The following is a 24,016-nucleotide window of genomic DNA, read 5'->3' as shown; positions in this document are numbered from 1 at the left end:
TCTTGAAATTCCAGGTAATACCCATTTTTCCTTTCTCTTGTTATTATTCTAATGATTTTGGATATTTTTGTCAAATAGACTGGCACCACAAAATGCATTTCATAGTGGCCACCACACAAGGTGGCAGAGAATCATTCTGGGCAACTACTCACTAGTGGGCTGCATATTAAAAGTACTTAGAGATAATTTGTTTTGTAATTGTTTTGATAAAGCACATTCACAATAGTTTTCCACAGAAAACTCTCTGTTTTTCACAGAGTTTCCAAGAGAATGCCACTGTGTCAAAAAAGTGGTCTCACAGGCAATGGTGTGACCAAAAATCATTCCTAAGCTCAGAATGGATAGTCATGAGGCAAGTCAGATTTTCAAAATAGCTCAAGAACCAAAGCAAGTACTTACCATGACTAACTGTCACAGACTTCAGTGATGAAAATGTTTACATGGGCCCATAATTGCTTTCTGACAAATGGGTAAATAAAGCCTCCTGCCTAAAATTTGTAATGTTAATGTTGCCATCCTAGTGTTACTTTCTGCTTCTCTCTGTGGGAGTGAATCCTGCATCCCAAAACCAGAGCCTTGCCAAGGCTGCTGGCAAGATCCTGGAGAAACTCTGAAATAGCCAGTCTGCCTGAAAGAGACAAATTAGGCAGCACTTCAAAAACACTCTACAGAAAGCATGGTAGGCTACAGGAGGTCTGAAATCTAGCTATGTGAAATCTGCTAAGAGAGCAAATGCCAGGTCAAGCTCTGAGACAGCTGGAATAATTTTTTTTTCCTTGGTCTTAGGACTACATACCAAGACCCTGAAATCCTCTGCTGTGAGTCTGACTTAACATCAGGAAGGTGAAAAGTTTGCTTTACACCATCCATGACAATCTGTAAATACTAAACCCAAATCCTCTTTAAATCAAATAAAGTTTTCCCCGTGTAATTTTTGATGCCACTGAAATTCATACAGATTGTAAAGGAAATGGAAAAGGCTGTTCATTGTTCATTAATGAAGCACAATTACAGATACAAAAGGAAAAAATTGTCTTAATGTTTTTTTTTTGCTCCTGGAATATGACTGATGGTTGCTGTTACCAAAACAACAGAGAAAAATCACTTAATGACAAAATAATCTTTTTGTTAGGCTGCAAAGATGCCATGGAGGTTGTATTCCCCTAAAGCACACATTCTTTCTATAAGACTCTCAGAGGATTTCGGAGCTGCATTTGCAATCTGCTCTACATAAGGAGCCCAAAGCAGGGAGGAAGCAGAGGTGCACTAGGGATCCTGGATGGAAAAAAACCCCAAACAAATAAAAGAAAAAAAGAAAGAAAATGGAAAAAAGAATCTGTGTACTGAAAAGACTAAAACCAGAAAAGGTTACATTGCAGTTATCTCTGTAATCTGTCCATCCATCTCTGCTACTAATTGACTTCATTAGAGGAAACCACTTTAAAATGGGGTTTGATGAATAAGATTGAATACCGAGATTGTGTGTGAGAATAGGTGAATGGACTCCACTTCCCTTTTGGTGCTGTGTTTCTATGACTACTGCTGAGACTAGGAATCAGACAGAGCCAGTCTCTCCTGTGAGAGAGCCACAGTATCTAGGTACCACCAAATATAATTCCCTTCTGCTACAAGGCATGGACTTTGTGCCATACAAAGAGTAAATAACATTGATTGTAATGAAGGTTACTGGGAGAAAAGCAGCAAGCTTAGATCATTATCACAAGAACATTTTCCTGATTTGTGAAATGTTTGTGCCAACATTTACTGCCGTATTTTTTCTTAATATGATTGTTTACTACTAAAACCAATCTCAAATGGATGTTTTAAACATACTAGGTGGTGAGGGAAAACTGGCCAAAAAGTTGCTTCTTAAAAGGAGGTTTGTACTTATAAAATCCCAATATTAATATCTTCACAACAGTCATTACTTTGTGGTACAAATATCTCAATGACTCATCCTTGTTTATTGTATTATGGTAAGCCTTTGTCATATATCTAGAGATGATGACTACCTCTTCACTTTCATTGTCAGTAAAATAAGCCATCATTATCACTACACAATCTCAAGGAGAATTAAAGACTTTGAAGCCAATTGATTTTAGTTGGGTGTATTTGGGTAAGCACTTGTCATCGTATGTAGCCCTTGACCACTACCTGGCTTCCCTGAACTCAAACTGACCCACCCATACTTCACTTCCTTGAAGAAGGAATATTTATTTTATTCTTTTGTTCACAATGAAAGATAAGGATCTGCTTGTGCAGCTCAGCACTCAGAAAGCAGGGGGAAGGAGTTTTGTCACTGTTTCTCCTAAATGATGGCTTGAGTGACTGAGCCAACTGGGTAGGTGAGCTCCACCTTGCAAAGGTCTCAGAGCTAGAGAAAACATAAGCAGACAACGTGTGTAATGTATAGTTTTCGTCACCTGAGATATCATAAAGGAATCCCCCTTTTCTTGGGCAAACTTTCTGGTAAATTTCTATTCTTTTACCTTCCTCCAATCTAGAAATGCAGAGCCAATGACTGAGAAAGTAGAAAATATTATTTTCTCTAAAAACAACACATAATTTTATCCCCTATTGCTGCTTTGCTATACACTCCTCATGAAGACTTTTGACCAAGGGATGTACCTCACATGAAGCCATGGCAAACTGAGAGAAATTATTCAATACCAGCATCTAACAGATGCCCAGAGTTTACAGATATATTGATGAAAAATTGAAAGTATGATCTACTGGGATGACATTAAAAGTGTTGAGAGGCACTTTGCATCTTAATAATAATCAGATGAATGATAGTTCCAGTATGTTCATCAACATTTTCTAAGGAAGCCTAATCTATTGTTTAGCAACCTTATATTTCTCAGGAGAGATTGAGTAGAACTTTGTCAGGTCATGTTCTGAAGAGGGTTTTCTCTACAGCACTTGGTGCTGATTGCTGCTGGAGGAAGGATAACAAATTAAATGGCTCATTGATCTGTTCCAGCACAGAAAATCCCACATTTCTCTGTATTTATTGTACTACTGAATACCCAAAGGCTTAATGCAACTCTCTCAACAACTTAATATGAGAATATGTGAGAAGTCTTTGAAATCAGAACAGTCCTGTAAGAATCACAGAGTTGTAGTATTATTAAGGTTAAAAAAGAGTTCAACCATTAGCCTAGCACTGCCAAGCCCATCACCACGAAAAAATGTCCCTAAGTGTCCCTAAGCTGGGTGGAGACATGGCCAGGACCTCAACTGATTACAGGGATATTCCAGACCACATGACGTTGTGTTCAGTATATAAAGAGGGGGGAAGAAGGAAGAAGCAGGGATATTTGGAGAAATGGTGTTTGCCTTCCCAAGTCACTGTTACCTCCGATGGAGCTCTGTTTTTCTGGGGATGGCTAAACAACTACCTGCCCAGGGGAAGGAAATTGAATTCATTGTTTTGTTTTGCTTATGTGGAAGACATAAATATATTGCTTTTTAGTATTTATACTTGTTAAAGATTAATACAATCTCAGTTTTAGGATCTATGTACCCACTTGAAAATGAACATTGCTATATTTGAGTCACACAGAAGGCATCCTCTTCCCACACACAGCAGCCTAAGCTATGAAAAATCTCCACTCCTAAGACTATCAAGGATATGTAGTGGAAAATCTCCATAGAACATGTGTACTCCTTCTTCAACCAGTACCTACAGGTCATAGTTGGTCCTTGATTGTCACATTCAGCTATGTAGAATGATCTCTATGGTCCAAGTTCTGGCTGTAGCACATCACTTCCATGAGACTGTTCTTGCTTTACGCTGTCAGTGACACCACCACCAGAACTCAGGTTTTATAATGTTTTGCTGAACAACAATGAGAATATTTAATCTGAATTAGATCTTGTCAATGGTACAGATTTACCTCAAGTATAACTGTGTAAAAGTCGAAAGTGTAAAAATATGGAAAGGCTTGGTCTGTTGAATTTATTGATTAAATGATATGCATACAAATCACAAGCCATATTTTATCTTTGGACACATAGATTCAACTTATGTTGTGTCTAGTGAAGGCCATGAATTTACATCTGTTACTGGAATACGGCTCGAAAAATTGTGTCATTATCTTAATGCAAATATAATTGTCCCTGATGTGCAAAGCAAGCAATGCCCTGACTCCTGACCTTGTGAAGAGTTGCTGACCCCATGTCTGAGCTGAGCAACTCATTTGGCCTCATGTACTTCAGTAAAATCCTGTTAAAATCCATGAGCTTAGAAACTGCAGGGGAAAAAAGCAAATCACTGACAATGAATGAAGATTTTCTTTGCAAATAATTTTCACTGTTGGTATAAAAAAATCACAAAAATATCAATTTGAAGCAGAGCTGCAGAAAGACCTGAAAAGATGCTAAAAATATATGGTACTGCCATGAAGATACAGTGAGAAAAGTTTTGAGTTTTTTGCTCATAAGTCCTTGTTTCTAATGAGATACTATGCAACAGGGGTTTGCAGTTTAAGAGGTTTTAGCATCTCTTCCTTTATTACATACTACTTACGTTATTCAAATAATTCATTCTAGAGACCATTCCTGAAAATGCAAGCTTGCCTGTAAGGAAAGTGAGCATCTTCCATAGCTCAGAGAGAGAAAAAAACAAAAAAACTTTTATTGCCTTCTCATAGAATCATGAAGTGTTTGAAAAAAAGTGAACTGCAAAGAAACATAGGCAGCTGGGTTGCTGACTATTGATGTGCAAAATTGATCAGTGTGGTGGAGGCATTTTGAAAAGAACTCTAATATTTATAGTATATAGAAAACATGTAGACAATATTAAGAAAGTGTCCATCACTTAATGAATTGCCTTGTTGTGCTAAAAAAGAACCAACATACATCAGTGTATAATTTGTCATATCCCCCTTGGCATTTTCATCTCCTCTCAAGGAAAATAGTGTTTGAAAAATATTTTGAGCCTCTCACCCTATTTCTGCAACTGTTACACAAAAGAGAACAAGAAGTCTATGCTGTACCAAGAAAGCAAGCAAAATGGGAGCTGTGAGACGTGAGAGGAAAGCACAGAAGGAAAATGCATCTCAGTACTTCTCTAGGAGCCCTGCTGGGCTTTTAAGACTGTTGGTGACAAGATGGTCAAACTCTCTGGCTCTGGATAAGTCACTTTACTTTTTTGTCATTAGTAATTGCACTAACAAAAGCTGGCACTTCAGAAGTTGTGGCAGCTGATCAAACAAGGGAAACACAGATGGTGAGAGCCCAGAGCACAACACAGGCTAGAACAAGCAAGGTTTATCCACCTTGGGTCTGGCAGCACCCTCCTCCCCAGGGCATAGGGATCTGGAGACCAGTGGAGCACATGCTGTTCTTTTTTCTTGGGAAAAAAGTGATGCAAAATGAGAGAGCCTTGATAAAGGAAGTGGGCTAAAGAAAATAATTCTCATTGCTTCAACTCAACAGAGCATCATGCTACATTTCTGTATATGTTTCTGTGATTTTTGAGGAAACTCAGTAGAAACCAACTCTTGATATCAAGCTAAACTAAAAGTATGACGTACATTAGCATTCAAAGTGTCAAATGTATCTTTCTCAAAGTGTTAGAAATATTAAATCTACAAATCTGAGTGAAAGGCCAGATACCTGGCAAGCATTGTTACAATCAACTGTTTCAGTTTATTTTTACAATAAGAGAAAGAGCCAGAGCCGGTATTTACAGATGGTCTTTACAAGCATATCCTGGCATTTCTTATCAGATTGCTCGCTCTCCGGTTTGAGCAAATACAAATTTTTTCTGGGCTGAGAACTGATGTGCCCAACTGCTACATCCTTCCAAACAATACAGGAGTGGCGTTATAAAATAAAGGGAAGGCATTTGCTAATGAAAGGCCCCATGAGTCACCTGAAGATTTGCTACTTGTGCCAGAAGGAGTTAATTCCTTATGGGAGTACTGTGCCACAGCATAAATGATGCACTAGCTGGGTGCTAGCAATGGAAATAACACAGTTTGTCATCTGGCTCTTAGGAGTGTGGGCACACTCTCTGTCTAAACACTGACAATGTCTTACAGAGCTAAAATCCTGCCTAGGCAAATACAGAAGTCCTGTCTAACCTACATATTCTTACAAATACTGCAAATTTTACCACAACTCCTCTCAGCTGTTACTTAACTAGATTTGTCGAAAGGTCCTGTGTTCTGCTTCACTAAAACACTGCATTCGAACATTTTTCTCTTGATAGCTCTGTGTAATCTGACTCTGTATTATCCTGGTTAATATCCTTCTCTTCTACCATATCCCCTAAAAGAGAAAAGAGGAGAAGAATTTAACAACAATAAAGAAAAGAAAAAGAAAAAAAATACATTATATTAAAGAAATAAACTGAAGAATTCTTGCTGATTCGTGTTTTCAGGAACCTGATAATGAGGATCTGAGTAGGCACTTTTTATTTATTATAATGAAGTGAAAAATGTGGAAAATTAACATAGAAGTCCTTAGTGGATGTTATGGAAATAAACAAGAAGGAAAATATCAGACCCAAACCAAACCCAAAATAACTCTGGAGAGGAAAAGAAATTAATTTCAAGAATAATGTAATGCCATGCAGACCTGCTCTTACAGAAAACCATCAAGTTAATTTAATTTCACAAACCCCATTGCTCCAAGAAAATGTTGTTTAAATCAATTCATTCTTTCATTATGCCGCTTAAGAGCACCACGAACTGATGAGAAATTACTGAGATGACTTTCATGTATCAGAATCCCTTCAGTTTCACTTCATTTTCTATCCTGACATGGGATTAATGTGCTGTATTTGCATGCTAAGATAGTATATTTAATTGTAAAAGTGGTGTTGTTAAATTACCTTGCAATGAGTTTATTTTAAATGGTTCATTAAAGTTTTTAAAATAGCTTGCTGCATGATTTCATCTCTGCGCTGATTTAATGGATTTCATCTTCAACCAATAGCTGCATTGTAGGAAACCCTGACTGCTGTTTGCCCTTCCACTACAGATTTTGCACTAGAAACACTTGTGGTCTCACAGGATCAGATTCAGATAATTACAGTACCTGAGCAGAAGTCCATCGCTCTCCAGAACTGCACAAAAATGGTATTGAACTATTATGTATAGAAACATTGTTTATGTTGGAAAGGACCTCTAAGATCATCAAGTCCAAGTTTTAACCCAGCACTCCCAAGTTCACCACTAAGCTGTATCCCTAAGTGACATACCTACACCTTTTTTGAACACTGTCAGGGATGGTGATTCCACTACTTCTCAGAGCAGCCTTTCCCAATGCCTGACCACCTTTCAGATGAAGGAATGCTTCCTAATTTGCAATCTAAACCTCCCTTGGCATAACTTGAGGCCACTTTGGCTGATACTTGTCACTTGACATGTGGGAGAAGAGGCCAACCCCCTCCTTGTTACAGCCTCGTTTCAGGAAGCTGTAGAGAGTGATGAGGTCTCCCCTGAGTCTCCTTTCCTCCAGGCTGGACAATCCCCTCTCCCCCAGCCATTCCTCACAGGACTTGTGCTCCAGACCCTTCCCCAGATCTGCTGCCCTTCTCTGGACACGCTCCAGCACCCCAGTGTCCTTCTTGTAGTGAGGGGTGCAGACCTGGACTTGAGGTATGGCCTCACCACTGCTGAGCACAGCTTCCTTGTCTTTGCTCCTTTACATCCCAGGTATTTAGAGATTACTGAAAGATCCCCCTAACTTTCTGTTTTGCAAACTGAAGTTTAGCCACTTACCCTTTTCATGTATCAAAGATGCTCCAGTCCTTCCTCATCTCTGTGGCCCTGTTCACTCCAGGAAGTTTACTGCAGTATTTCCTTATCTGTTTTGTACTGGGCAGCCCAGAACTGCACCCAGTGCCAAAGGTATGACAGAAACACTGGGGGGCACTTCAAGGCATAGCAAACCAACATCAGGAACCATGACAGTAAAGCCACTCAAGAACTAACTTCTCTAAGCAACTCTATCCATACTCCAGTAATATTCACACTTATCTCTGTCAACACGGTTGAATAAAGTTTTTTCTCTAAATTTAAAGGAGCACAATTTAGCTTTTATTTTCAGTTTTATCTGTGTACTTCCTGTGATAAAAACCATAACCTAAAGGCTGTTGCAAAAATGTAATTTTTAAACCTGGTCTTATTCATATCTTTGTTCACTGTGCTCATATCAATGCATTCAGAAATGCAATGGAAGAATCACTTTTGATCTCAATGGGAATTAAGCACCAAAATAGCTTTGAAGAGTCAAGTATAAGTCCTTGGCTTGTAGGATAACAGTCCTATTTTGAATACATGCTGTGGCTTTTCAGGGAGCCTCTTGAAAATGTGCATAAACAGTTGTCTATATTTAGGTCAGCTATATGCTTGTGCACTGAAATGTTGCTTTCCTTACACGCTGATATGGAGGAATATCGTCCCTTAGGGAAGAATTCTGTATCATTAAACTAATCCATGCTATTACATTTCTGTTATTGCTTCTGTGTACACGCATTTTAGAACTAAAAATGGTGCAGATAAATAATACACAATTCGAAAGCCAGTATTAACATTGCAAGTATCTGCTCATATTGGTTCTGATTAACTGGGCGTTTCTTCCCTGCCATCACCTGGCATATGTTGATTAACTTGAGGGAAGGGAGAAGAGGAGAAGGGGAAATTTCCCTGCTATATGGAAAGCAAAGATGACTGGTAGTGGATATGGGTTATCTTTCAAGTCTTGGAGTTACCTGAAAGTGTTCAGGATTGATTTGATGGATTTGAGTCAGGTAGGTGGTTACTATCTCAGGTCCTATGCCTGTAAATAGCACACCTTCAAGCTGCTCACTTCTGATACTATTATTCCACTTTCTCTCTGTATTTCCCATGATGCCCTCATGTGCTTAACCTTAGACAGCAAAAGGTTTTAGGTTTGTGAAAGACTAACCCAACTTAAAATTAAGTTATACAAGCTCTGCATAGTGAGATGTTTGAATGAGAAAACTGCATTACATTGTTACTGCTATGTACACATGTCTATCTATAAAAGGACATTTTCTGTTTTCATACAAATAAAAGTATCACAACCCTTCTCAGGTACAAACAGACTGGACTGTTTGATGCTATGATATCAAATATTGTTTTCCTATGATTTCTTGCTTTACTGTTACAGAGAGGTTACATGCTTTTGATGCTAGTTTCAGTGAAAGAAGTACAGTTTTGCTTCCTATACACAGAATATGTTTCTTGCAGTAAAAAGTGCAGATCTAATATATTTGTTTTAGGAGGTGTTTACCTAGTCTACTGGCACAGTCTTCCTAGCACATAGCTCTGGTCTCTGTTTGGAGAGCAGAAGTTCTTGGTGTATGCATAGAAGAGTTTCTAGGTAATACCCATGTTTGTACTGAAAGCTGCTTCTGTTTTTGGTACACATTGCAGAATGATTTTTGATGATTTTTCTTTCCTGTTGTTATGGCAGGAAGAGTTTTAGTTCAAAGCTTTTTAAATAGCCTCTGATCTGAATGCAAGTACTCAGTGGCTCCCTGAAGTGTCCAGTAAAACAATTTAACAAATAGAAAAATGTTTTGATCAACCTTTCTAGTCTTCTTTTGATACCAGATATGCTTTGTTAATTTCAAAACTGTAGCTTGGTAAAGGCTTTCATTTCCTTTCCCAATTTGCACAAAAGCAGGCTCAAGTCTCAACTTTGTTAATAGCTTACAGAGTTTTAATTGCACACTACTATAGATAGAGGAAGAAGAGCAGTCCAAAGCCATTGGTGTTAATCAAGGTCAAATGTTAATCAAGGTCAAAAGTTGACAATTTTAATTTAATAACATAGTTGTCTCAAATCTTAACACTTCCCATTGAGGCTACCAGAAATAGTCTCGGCTATTCTATAAGTTTTGTTTATTTTCAAGTACTGGCTTAGATGTTCCATTCTGGCCTAGCTGGCAAATGATGTTTTATGAGATGGCATATGTAAACCATGGATGTGATTTCTAGGTATTAGTGTATTTAAGTTCTAACCTCCTTCTCTACCAATCCTTACCTACAGCCCAGTGCAGAACTACTCAGCATTGGAAGTCTCTCCCTCCCCTCCCTCTCTGGAATCTGTTGGGAAGGAAGGAGGGAAGCAGCTATTACGATCTTGCAATAGGCCTTGAGACCAGGAATAGGAGCAGTGGCAATCCCAGCTTTCTATGCCTTCCACCTCACCTTCATTGGGTGTGTCACAATATCAGAAAGATTTTTCAGGAATCAAAAGAGAAATAAAAAGTTGAAAAAAAATTCTTTAAATAAGGAAAAAAAAAATAGAATCGGTAGGACAGCAAAAGTGGAAGACTGAATTGACTCCAAGAGAAAAAATTAAGAGTAAGATGAAGAGGAAAGAGATTTGCCATAGAGGGGAAATTTGGCTATTTTGAGAAAAGACAAAAGATATATTTACACTGAGATAAAGAATAGAACATAGATATTTTAAATAACTATTTTTCAATTAGGCTGAGAGCTCAGCAAAGTACATACCCTCCTCTTGCTGTCTGCCCACGAGAAAAGGAAATGCTGAGTTAACAAGAATTCTCTTCTCCCAGAGCACAAATCAGATAGCCTACTGAAAAAAAACCTCTCAGATTTTCTGGGAACTGCCTCAACCAGAACTAGCTACTTTCTCCTTTTAAGATGTCACAGATTTGTCCTGTAGGTTTTCGGCTCTAGAAGTCTTGAAAATTGGATCATCCTGTCTCTGGAAGACTGAATGTGCACTGCACTGCTCTAGGAGCCTCTTCACAGACAGTCCTAGTGACTTTTTGGTTTTTATGGACTGCATCTACTAAGGTAAACTCCCATCAGTGCTGCCCTTCTCTCTCCACAGCTTTTCCCAGATTCACACAACCCAAAAGACACCCAGCTGTTTATAGACTAAATTTCTGTGCTGTGAGCTCTTCTCCTCATCCTTTCCACCTGAGATGATCCAACTGCAGTGCAACAGCACAGCAGCAGCTCTCACCAACCAGATCTGTTTTGCAGAAGATAAAGAACATTTCTCATAATAATAGGGCCCAAACTCTCCAAGAACCATATCCTTTCCCTCCTGCCATAAATATTCCTCCTTTTTCACCTTTCATTTCCCTGGCTCCCAGGCCTCATGTTTATGAGTTGCTTACTATTTACCAGGCTGTCATTTTTTGGGACTCTGGCATTTGCCAGTTCAGAGGTGGAACTCAGCGTGATGTATTCAGGCAAAATCTAGCCTCTCTAGGTGAGGTTTTCACTTCATCTCTTCCTCTTCCCCACCCTCAGCAACTTGCTCTAAGTCATAACAACGTACTTCAAAGGAGCAGTAACTATTGTGTAATTCCAAGGCTCATTTTTTGGCATCAGTATCAAAACATGACAGGTCGCTGTCAGCTAAACCTTCAGTAACTGCTGCCGATGTAGCACTTCCATTAATCCACAGATTTAACAACAGCACTTGGAATCACAACAGAAATGTCACTGGAACTACACAATATAGCAAATAGACCACAGCACCACCTGTACAGGTTTGTTCATGTTCTGATTTCTGACAGCATCCATGAATAGCTTAGTGAGGCACAGTTTGTCTCAGGAAAGTTTCTATGTGCGTGTGCTGATCATAAAGTGTGAAACAAACCCCAGATTTGCACTTTCTTTGACTTCAGACAGTGATAGCATTTCTGTTTCCAAGACCCCTTTGGAAGCAGATTTCAGCCCTCTACTTTGGGTGGATGGAAGGAGAAATTGGCCTGCAGTGATGTGAAGTCAAAATTAGGATACTGCTGAAACATCATCATATTTTAAAAATAGTGAGAGGTGGTTCATAGACCACCAGTGAATTGTTTAGTAAGGTCTTATGGTAGAGAAATTTTTAGAAAAATAGGCAGAAACAAAAATATTACTTTGTGGTTTCCCACATATGTGGAATTCAGTACAATGGAATAATTTTCCTATTAAATTAACTGCAACTTAATGAAAATCAAGCAGTTCTGCCTGTGTTACTTATATATTTATTGCAAAATGTCTGTCAGATCATCCAAGATTTGTATAAGAAAGATGGATCACCTGGAACATAAGCTCCATCATATGTGCAGATTTCAGCATGCATGCTCAGACAGTGGCACATACCTAGAGGAGGATATTCTGTCAGTTCCTTAAAAATTTGTGGCACTTTCTACCTGGTAGAATCCCCTGCACAAGAAATGGACTTGTTAAATCATGTTTGTGTATTAAAAAAAAATATTTTTATAGAATGAAAGAAGGGAAGGGGAGAGGAAATGTGAATAAACAGCATGGCTTATGTATGAGGAAGGCATTGAGAATGACAGTAGCTAAATGCATGTTCAGGAGAGTTATTATTTTTTGCTGTAAAACATCAGCTCTGCAGCGGAGATGGATGTGAACAGAAAGTCCATGGATTTCCTACCCGCCCAAACACGGACACCAGCAGCTTTTCTTCTGGGTCATGTGCTGGGGTACAAATCAAATGATGAGAAGCCATTCCAGGATGAAAAATTTCTGTAATCTAGGATTTGGCTGATAGGCTGTAAAGTACCTTTAGATCCATATACATGTAGGTGGGTATCGGGAAGTTGAACTGGAAAACACTATTAAGAGAGGAGATAACACAAAGCCAATGATTTTAGCAGGAACCATTCATACCAGAGACTATGAATTAAAGACAGATGAAAGAAAAATAACAGCGAAAGAAAAAAAGCTAAACAAGTGGATCAGGTGAGGATAAGGAAATTGTACTTTTCACTCTACATTTGAAGCATTGGATGTTCAGACATATGTGTTTCATTTGGTATGGATTTCAAGTCCCTACCAAAGGGAGGGATGGGAAGCACTATCTGATGTAAATGTAATTGTTCAGCTTTATGGAAGGCAGTGAGCACACAAAATGCCAATTTTTTCACTTGCACTATTTTCTATTTTACTAAAGTGTATGTATCGGATTAACGACTCTGTTTGTCCTTTAGTAACACAAGAGAGGCATCTTATTTTCCCCCAGGTTATAATTTTGTTTCTGATTCCTCTGTTGTAACTACATAGTCAGATAGATAATTGTGAATATAATAATTTTATATTAAATAAAGATGTATTTGTAACTACAGGTAAAAGACTCTTTTAGCTACACATTGGATAGCATCAGCATAAATTTCATTCCTTGCCTGGATCTAAGCATGTTTGTGTCTTGACTGTATGTCTGAATTGAATAAAAAGGAAGAGCTATCCCTGAATAGCTCCTATTGCTTTATCCCTGCACAAAACTTTTCAGAGCAAATGGTGCTGAGACCAGACCATAAGCTACATTGGATAGAGAACAGTTTAAAGACGAGGTTTACTAAAACCTGATGGGAACATTTGCTGTGATTTGGAGGCAGCTGTTTTTCTAAGGAGGATTCTTTTATCTGGGGTTAGTCTCACAAGATTTCATTAGCAGCAAAACAATCCTGAAAGTCATTTACTGTGCTAGACAACATCACAGTAAACCACAATATGCATCTGTGAGAGTCAGGCATCCCTCTCTGTTCATTACGCTAGTTTTTAAGCACAACCCTTTTTATAAATGAGCATTTTCAGTATTTCCCCATATTTCCACAGTCTGCTCCTGCCCTTCTCTGCTCGTACAGACACTCTAACTGGTGGTTAGCTGCCACTTCTGAGGTGCTGAGTTGTGTCATAGCACCTACAGGAAGCCTTAAGAACCTGAAGAGTCAACATAAGGAAGAGAAGGTGAGAAAGGAAGATTGAGGTGTAACAGCTTTATAGGGCATGTCTCACCATACTGGATGATACTGGCAGTGCTCCATTCCTTTCCTGCACAGCTGACTCACATGATTTGAGAAGTCACTGCATTCCTTTCCCAAAAGCTAATATGCATCCAAAGCTGCCAGCTATACGGATCTTGAAAATTTTTAACTGCATTTCTCTGGCACGTGATACTGAAAGAAAAACTCTGCTGTAAATCAGACAGTACTCAAACTCTCAAATATCCAGGAATTTTGGTGTTTGTTACTTTTATTTGCGGCACAGCACTGTGCTCTGCAGGCTTTCTCTGCATGGTGGAGAGGAACCTGTGCCAGACTAAGCACTGACAACAGCCTGTAAACCACAGCATGGCTTTCTCAGCCAAACCTAGAACTGCTTGGGAGAATTTGGGCTTCCCGTGTATTATTACACGTCCTGTCAGCTGGAGCACCCATGCCCAGTGCCAGGATGTCTGCTCCTCTCAGTCACAGCTTGTTCCCCCCTTTCAAGTGGCACTTAGAGGTGCTGCAGAGAGATGACAGGAATGCAGCGTTTGGCTTTGCTCACTCTGCTCAGCAGCAGCACTGCTCCTCACTGTGTGATTTGCCTGGCCCTTTCTCACAGTGCATCAGTGCAGCTTTCATAGGAACATGGTAAAGTGGTGGTTGGAGAACATTCATGGAAATGCCGATTTCTTTTTATCTATTATATTTCTTTTTATATATTATATTTCTTTTTATCTATCACCCACATCTGTGAAATAGCCTATCATTTTTAGTTTTACATATCCTATTTTCTCAGAAGGTGGCAGAAACTGAGACATATGATACTAATCCCAGAATAAGGATTCTGCTACTGAGATACTCCTATGAGCTGTTTTGCTGTTAATCTGGAGATATTGAATAAGTCTCCACTGGGCTTAGTCAAAACCTTGTCTTCTCTGTCAATTTTGTCAACCTCTGAAGTAAAAGCTTGCTTATCAGGAACCCTAGGGGAGGAATAAGGAAGCACGGACATAGAGACCATTTCTCAGTTCAATGGTTATTAGATGAAAGCAGTTTACAGCCACTGCTGACTGGAATTAGAGTGGCTTTCCAAAAGACCTAGCATCAAAAGCTTATGTTATCTCATTACAAATTTTGTAAGTCAGGCACCGCTAAGATGGACAATGGATTTGTTTCCCTTGATATAAAGAGTCTTAGACAATCAGCACAGTTGGGAGAAAAATATGATTTACTGTCTTTTTCTTGTATATGTGTAGATGTCTTGTTTGAGTGATGCATTTAAACTTCATTTAAATTTCATATGGAAATAAAATGCAGAGTCCATTGTAATTTTCTGCTTTTGAAATGCTTCTGCCCTCCTGAGTGTTAAAAATTAAAAGGAAAGAAATCCAGCATAGCTGTGCATAACAGCCTTTGTACTGTAAAATGTCATGTGTCATTTCTATATGCAATAACCTCAAAACAAAGGAATTTATATGTTAAATTTGAATAATGGGCCAAAATAATGTAATTCTTCTTTGCTAACAGAAACCCATTATTCATCAGCACACCATAACCTTTCTTTGGTACAGAAATGGAGCCTTAAAGTAGGAATAATTGCAAAAGACTAACCAGAAAGGAAGATAGTTAAAAAAAAAAATTACACCTGATTAATGTACTTGACAAGTAGGTAATAAAATTATCTTCTGTTCAGAGTAATTTTGAATAATTGATTTGGTTTATGATTTTGACCAAAATATGCAGGAATGCAACATTCTCTCAATTACTCTTTAATTGTTCATCCTACTAAGAGAACAAGAAAGAGGGGGATGCCTATTACAAAGAGATTTATAATGAAAATGGACCTATTAGACAGAGTTTCATTATGAAAATGGCTAATTAGAGACTCTGAACAGGATATTTGAAATATCACATCCTCTACCATGCCCATGGACTCTGTGTGTTGCATATCAAGCACACATGACACCACTGACTCTTGCCACTCTTGCATGCAGAGGTTTTCAGAAGCCTCTGATTTTATGCCCACTGTCCCTCATGGGTACAAAGGACCTCACTGAAATGCTGGATTCTCTGCCCAAGGTCTCTCCAGGCTGCTGAGACCTCCTGATATGCTTGATTTGTGTAGAGTCTTGAATTGGTAGGCTCTGTGTCTGTGAATGCTCTGTGTCCCCTTACTGTGTGCTGCTATGGCACATAAATCACTTCAGACCCTCCCCAGAGGGCTCGGGATGGGACAGGGAGCAGTCCAGGGAAAGGCTACACACTTCTGTCTACAAATGAGAGGATGCAGAACTTCCAGAGGCATGGAACAGGTCTAAAGAGGGACATAATTAACCTTTTCACAACTACACTTGGCAACAACAAGCAGCAGGGCATGGAGGTGCTGTTAGATTCAAGAGAACACTTTCCTTCCAGCGGTAAATAGGCAGCATAAAAAAATCAGAAACAACAATGTGAATATCTTAGTTCAGTCAACTAATTTAAAAATGTGATTTTTGGGCCAGAAGCAACTCATTAGCTGCAGCCTAAAGCTTTCCCGGTAAATCTTAGGAACAATTGAATGATTTCATATTATAAAAAGCTTATTATTATAACTGGATATTTTAAGTGCCAGGAAAAACCACTGAACAGTACCTCGCAGCAAAATCTTGTAAGTGATGCACATACTTCCAATTACATGCTGTCCTGACCATTTCTGCATGTGTTCAGTTGCTTAGCACCATCGTGTATGCTCACACTCTCAGCAGGAGAGTTCATAATTCTCAGCAGAAACACATCCCTGATTAGGAAAAAGAAAAAGGGTTTGAAAAGTACAGAGAAGTATTTTCAGGATATGTTAAAAGTGATAAAATGCTAGGCATTGCCACGATCCTGTTAAGATTACCTGCACAGAAAGAAAGAGATGAACTATTTTCTGTGAAAACTGGAAAGTAGGGTCTATTATCAGGGTGTATAATTTACTCTGCATAAACATTTGGGTAGAATTAGATTTTGGGAAATATTGTACTATACCAGGAGAGTGTGTTCTTCTCCTCAATTTAACTGAATAGGAATAAATAGGTATTTTTGATATCTCATCTTTTCACCAGGTGCTTGCCAGGTGTTCATTAAATAACAACTTTATTTATCTATTTTCAATTCCAGGTTAAAAAATCAGTTCCTGTGAAGAAACCTTAAATTAGGGATTATAAACAGATGTGGCATAAAGCAATTAATCCTTTACTTTAAACATCTCAGTCAGTCTGCACAGGCTCGAAGAATTCTGGAAAGGAAGAGCAGAAAAAAAGATCTGCATCCACATCTACATCACTTACTCTTTACTCAGGTGTAACTGCCAGCAACTTTGTAACTGCCAACAAATTGGAAACAAGTCAGGGGACAATGGTGAAGAGGTAAGATCTCCAAGCAGGTCACAACATTACCTCAATTCAGTAATTCGAATCTAAAGCATCTCTCCCTTACCAGGTACAATTCTGTAAGACTCTTTGCAAGGAAGAAAATGCCTCAGATAAAATCCTTTGGCTCATCCGTGCTTTGAGTTTAGTCCTGGTTTCAAATAGATCCTCAGAAAGATTTGCATTATCTCCCCAGCCTGCATCTCTAATCTTCTAGAACCAAAATGAAGACATTTAAAATGCTGGGTCAGTGTTACTCTGGTGTATGCAGAGCAAGGGACTGTCTCGGTTGTTCTGGGTCCAGAAGAAACCAGCTGAGGAAAACTATATAGCAGCAGCTCTTCCCTGGCTTTTCTTTAATGGTGATGTCTGCTACCATAGGGCATGCAATCCTTAAGGCTCTTCCTGCTGGATGCTTAAGATACCTTCATATTCAGTTAGGCAATCCTCTCTCAACTGGCCAGCATTCCCCAGAAGCTGAATAAGCATCTTTTACCTCAGCAGAATTCCTGGAGAAAGCAAGGTGGTTGGAGGTCAGGCAGTCCTCCTACTCATTTTTTGGATTGGAAGCCATAAGTATTTCAAACTCTGTCAGCCACATATTTTAAAGATTTATTAAGATCCTTTACAAGTGGGATAAGCAAGCAGAAAGGAAGTCTTCTTTCAGTAAATCTGTTGGATTTACGTTTCTCTGTGTAGAGGAAGTGACCTCCTCAGGTGTCCAGGTACCTGTATTAAGTTAGTTTATGTCAAGTAAAAGCACAGTCATGGAGGAAAGGCTTTTGTGCATGTTGTTCTTTAGGCTCTGATCCAGAAATCCAGGCACTTAATTTTCCATGTGCACATGTCATTTCCATTGACAGCCACAAAACAAATTGTGTATCTAAATGTGCTGATATGTTTTTCTGGCTTGCAGTGTAAATCTGTGATTGAACAGCTGTGGCAGACTATTTTGTGAGAGGAAGGAAATGTAGTTGTGTATAGAATGGACTGACATTCAGAGTACAGAAAGATTGCCACAAATAGCTCACTTCATAGAATCAGACAACATGGAATCACAGAACCACAGAACACGGGATCATGGAATCATTAAGGTGGAAAAGACACCTAAGATGATCAAGTCCAATTATAAACCTACCATTGCCACAACAAAACCCAAAGTGCCATGTCTACATGTCTTTCAAATATTTCCAGGGGTAGTAACTCAACTACTTCCCTGAACAGGCCATTTGATCACCCTTTTGGTGAAGAATTTTCTCTTAATTCAATTTAAACCTCCCTAGCACAACATGAGGTTATTTCCCTTCATCCTGTAACTCACCTGCCAGTTTGCAAAAGAGACTGACACTCATATCACTACAACCTCCTGTCAGATAGTTGTAGAGAGTTACAAGGTTTCCTCTAAGCTTTTTCTCCAAGCTAAGCAGTCCCAGTTCCCTCAGCTGCCCCTCCTAAGACTTAGGCTGTTTCTTTCCTACTGCATGGTTTTTATTTGTTTGTTGTGAGGGAGAAATGTCTCAAATACTATACACAAAGCCTCTTTATCTTGTACCAGGAGGAATCACCCTATCCTGACTTAAGACAGTGGCAGTGGATCAAACTAGTCCTGGAGCAGTTCAAGAATTACATGAGAAATTTGGAAGCTTGCTTTTATTTTGCCATTCTTCATTATATCAAATACTGCCAAGCGACCATTAGACTTGGGCTGGGTGGGCAGAAATGTATTTTCAGCAAATGGTTAATGGTTGGATTTGTTGAAATAGAATGGATGCAATTTTGGCGCATAATGTCAATTTGATTAAAGACTGTATACAGTTATTCAGGAATAAGTGGATAACAGTACATATTTTAGAGAAAACTGAGGGTATAAGAAACAGCAGGAGTAGAACATGAAAATTACAAAAAGAACTGAAGTGGACTGTTTAACAGCTAATTAGAGTCATCAACTCAGCAATTTTAGTTTGCATAACTGGAGGCATTATGCCATTGAATAGGGATGTGCATGGAATGTTTCATTAGTTTCTGGGAATTTCAATACTGGAAAGTTACTGAGAAATATTTCAAAAGGGAGAAGAAAAATCCCCAGACCAGGGATCAATTTAACAGGATATCTAGACAAAAGAATGAAAAATTCACATGAACAGGTTGGCAAAATATTAGCTAAAATAGGAATATGTTAATAATCTTGCAGTGAAGAATAAAGAAGACCAGTTAATTTTAAATCTAATGATAAAAAAAAAAATCCATTTAAACTTATATATGTTCTCTCTCTTTTCAATTCCACTTGCATCCTCTTACCTTTTCAGTAGTTCCATAATCTTGAGCAAAATCAGCAGAGTTTCTCTTAATTGCAGAGCCACAAATGGGCATTACTGACACTTGTTTGAGCAGTACAAATCGTAGTAATGATGTCTTTAATTAATTCCCCATTGAAATACAGCAAGGTTTTAGAGGTAAAATATCTAGATTTGATTTTAAAATTTTCTACAAGTGTAGAATTACAAAACCATAGAGTGCTCCTCCAATGGTTAAGTATTACTATTGTAAAAGAAACAAAACACTAAAATGGTGAAATTAAATATTTTCAGAATCAAGAAATATTTTTTCATCTTTTAATTGTTCCTGAAGCCATAAGTGTCACCCTTTCTGGATGGTGGATTACTCTTCTGTAAGCAAGGCTATCACTGATAGCACAGAAGTAATAGACCCATCTCCTAACCTGGTAATAAGTCCAAGAATTAGGGCATCCTTTTTAATCACACCATCACAGGGAAGTTTGTCTTCCTGGTTAACTTCCAGAGGCCTGTCCTGCTCCTTCAAGTGCCACTGCTTTCCAGGTCAGGCTACACTACTCTGCAGGCATAGCTTTATACATTTCCTTAACCCATACTCACATACATTCAAAAACAGTTTGACCATGTTGAGGAGTTGGCCAGATTTCAGCTTACCAAGCCATCCACATCTTTCTGTAGTTTTAATGACTGTCCTGTTCTGCTGATGTGGCCTCACCTCAGGTCTGTGTGCAGTTTTGGTCACTACAATGACCTGTTGAGCTGCTAGAGTGTCCAAAGGAGGGCAACAAATATGGCAAGGGGCCTTGAGGGGAAGCCTTGTGAGGAGCAGCTGAGGTCACTTGTTCTGTTCAGCCTGGAGAAGACTGAGGGGAGACCTCATTGCAGTCTGCAACTTCCTTAGGAGAGGAAAAGGCAGGGCAGACACTGATCTCTCTTTTCTGGTGGTGCCCAGTGACAGGACCCAAGGGAATGGTCTGAAGTTTTGTCAGGGCAGGTTTAGGTTGGATATTAGAAAAAGGTTCCTCACCCAGAGGATGTTTGGGCACTGGAACAGGCTTCCCAGGGAAGTGGTCACAGCACCAAGCCTGTCAGAGTTCAGAAGCATTTGAACAATGCTTTCAGGCACATGTAAAATTCTGGTCTTGTGCAGGGCGAGGAGCTGGACTCAATGATCCTTGTAGGGCCCTTCCAACTCAGGATATGCTGTGATTCTATGAAATTCTTGTATCATTTGTACCTTTTTATCAGTGGTTGTCTGCTCCTTTGAGGTAATTTCCCACGGTGTTAAACTGCACATGGGCAAGAAACTACCCTGAGGATCCTGTAAGAAACTTATCCTTACCTGCAGTTTCCGGGCTAAGGATGAGCTGTGGGATGAGCTCACAGGGTGAGCTGTGCAGATTTTTGTGCCACCTGAATCTCATGTTGTGATGAATAACCAGACCTCTTTTGTCAATCTACCTCACTGGTGTTTATCCTCTAGTTCCTACTCTTAAATGCACATATGGCATAAGCTCTGCTCTTCCAGGAAGTCTTACCTGGGAAGAAAACAAAATGGAAGGCACACACGGTAACAAAAGAAAGCCACTATTCACTTGTACAACATAAGCACCTCAATTTAATTCTTTCATGAATGCTAAGCAAGGTTCTGGAAATTCCTTTCCCAATCTATTGTTCACTGCATTGTCCTGTGCTGGAAATAATGGTTGACAGTTTAGATGAGTTGAGACTTCTGTTGCCTGAATTTTCAATTACTCATCTGGATCTTACTAGTAAAGAGGGGTAAAGTGGGTAAGGCTTCACTTGTAATCTCTGTTGCTGCTGCTTTTCACCAGCAATAAATTAACTTAGGGAAAAAACCCCAACTGAAGTGTCACTTTAAATACAAAAACTTATAACATGCTGCCCTTTGGTATTAAATTCTAACCATGCAACAGATTAAAATAATAAAATGACTAAGAAAAATACACTTTCCACTTTTCAGGCACAAAGAAAGCATTGATCAAATATAATACACACAGCAGAACAAAGAGCAGAGCTCTTTTTAAAAATAAAGATTAGCTAAAAACATTTAAAAGGCTTTAAACACAAAAAGCCCCTGCAGGGTTGGCTCTCTGAATAATGATTCAAAATGTTACCACAAAAGAATATGATTTATTATTATGGCTTTTATCAAGATGACTTCTCACATAGCTCTCCAAATGAATTCAACCTTGGGAGCTAATCCTTCTGCTAACAAGTGAGTTTATGTTATTTGGATTTCCAGATCTGAGGCTGAATGATGAAGTCTGGATTGAGAAAACACGGGACTATCCAAGCCCTTTTTTGCACCCTGAACAACTCTTTCAATGTCACTGCGTGGGGTACAAGCCCAACACTTTTAAATAACATATTGAAAGTTTTATTACAAGCTACTTTCAGTCTTTTCCTGAAGGGTTTGGTGCTGCAGTAGGTCTGAACACAGATAAATCTGACTAAATATTGACTCAACAAGAGTTAAGATTTCTGAATAATTAAATTACCTGTACTTTCTCTATCCTTTTTCTCTTTTAATTTTGCAGTTATTAAAATTGATCTATCTATGAAATACTTGAATTATATCTTGAAGTGTATGTACACCTAAAGGCTGCCAGTGCTAATTAAAACCTGATCAACTTTAAAAGAAACAGATTTGCAGTTAGGAACATCAGGCAAATGCTTATTTGGAGCTGCAGCTTCCACTAAGTATCAAAGGAAGCCTGTTCCATTAACCAAACCTCAGCTTGGGTGAAACAACCACATTGTAAGAAAGTATCAGGGCTACAGAAAACACATGGACTAACAGTGGACACTTCAGCCTCACTAGATATATAACCAAACTCCATTTGGAGCACCCTCAGTTAAAGGTTTCCATGTGCAAACACGATTCAAGAGCATAAAAACACCAAAGGCAAGGTCACACATTCTTTTCAGGTGAAACAAACCTCCATCTGGCCTGATCCTCTCCACCCTGCTACCAAGATGAAAACCTTTCAAAAAAGGCATCTCAACAGATTTTGCAGACATGTATTTTGTTTGCCCTTCCTCCTAATTTTTTTTCTGTCCTTTCTTCTAATTTTAATGCTACATTTGCCACTAGATTTAAAAAGTGAATGTTATGAGAACACATTATAACATGCGTAGAAATATCCTCATAACTTCTGTCCTTTTTCAACCCAGTGTTGAGTCATGTGTCTGTGGCAAATCCTTTAGAGACACAGCTTTCCTCCATATACATCAAAAAGTGTCTCACTGTTCTGTGTACATATTACCTCCCAGCAGTAAAACATCCTTTTCCCCTGCTGTGTTAATTTGTAAAAATATTGCTATGAAATGCTGATAGAGACAGGAAGAACACACCCAATTTACAGCCTTATGGTCTAACTTGGATCATAACCCAACTCTAATGCATAAGGACACCCATCTGTGTCAGTGAGCATCCTGTTTCTTCCTACTGGAATGAATTAGTATGATATTAAGACAAAATATTGTCATTTTCTCTCTTCATATAAAATTCTCAGTCTTCACATCTATGTCCAGCCTTCTGATCTATTACACTTGCATTTTTCAATGTCCCTTTCTCTTTAAACTGCATGCCCTTTGTGAGCCTTCAGTGGCTGCAGGGTATAGCCTGGATACTGCTCCATTTAAGATTTGTTTAATCTTCCTGGCTGTGAAGAAACAAGACTTCTGAATCCAGGCTATAAGCAAATGAAATAAGCAGTATTTTTCTGCATGACTTAGGTTTGAGGTGTAGCCGAACTGTTGCAGCTGCAGGGTGTGTGTGAACTGCCACACAGAGGTCTGTTGTGGAGAAATCATTAAGGGAATGCTGTGTGGGAGCACAAGGAGAAATTTTTATTGATAATATCCTTTGTTATTACAGGCTTTTATTATCCTTTGTTATTACAGACTGATGAATTTACTGAGAGGGAAAATATTTCCTCTCACAATGCTGCTGAACTTTGTCCAGCTGAGGATGGTGTCATATGCGCTGCAAAATTGCAACGGTTCAAAAATGCCAATTATGATTACTAATTTTGAAACCATCCTACCTAACCTGCAACAGAGAAAGTCTGTATGAGATAAAGCCAGAATAAATACATGTAAAGTATAATACTCTTACAGGACAATGCGCAGTAAAAAATTCTGGACAGACAGAATGGTATAAACGCTGAAAATACATTCCACGTGTGAGGCTGTATTGCTAGAAGTCCTCCATTTTTGCATTACTCAGCACAGGATTCCCCATCTCACACTACTTCCCTGTAAGTCATTCCTCTTCTTGCCAGTACAGCTCAGCCTTTAGAACTGCAGGCAGGAGTGAGGCAGGGGCTGAAGCACAGCCTGTCTCCTGAGGCTGTCAAAGTGTCGCTCACTGACAGTTTGGGTAGTGACCTAGGAACCAAATTTGGGGACTGCAGAGAGACTCCATATTGCTCCTGTTTCAGACAAGCAGTCATGCACATGTCAAAATACTACTCCCACATAACTGAGCAGGGCAGGTTTGAGATGGTGAAGGTCATCGATTCTCTTTATAAATTGTTGCTGTTTGA

This window comes from Onychostruthus taczanowskii, unplaced genomic scaffold (genome assembly GCF_017590055.1).
Source record: "Onychostruthus taczanowskii isolate IOZ18803 unplaced genomic scaffold, ASM1759005v1 scaffold69, whole genome shotgun sequence".
NCBI classification, from domain to species: domain Eukaryota; kingdom Metazoa; phylum Chordata; class Aves; order Passeriformes; family Passeridae; genus Onychostruthus; species Onychostruthus taczanowskii.
The sequence above is the reverse complement of the archived record's forward strand: the minus strand, read 5'-3'. Positions refer to the sequence as shown.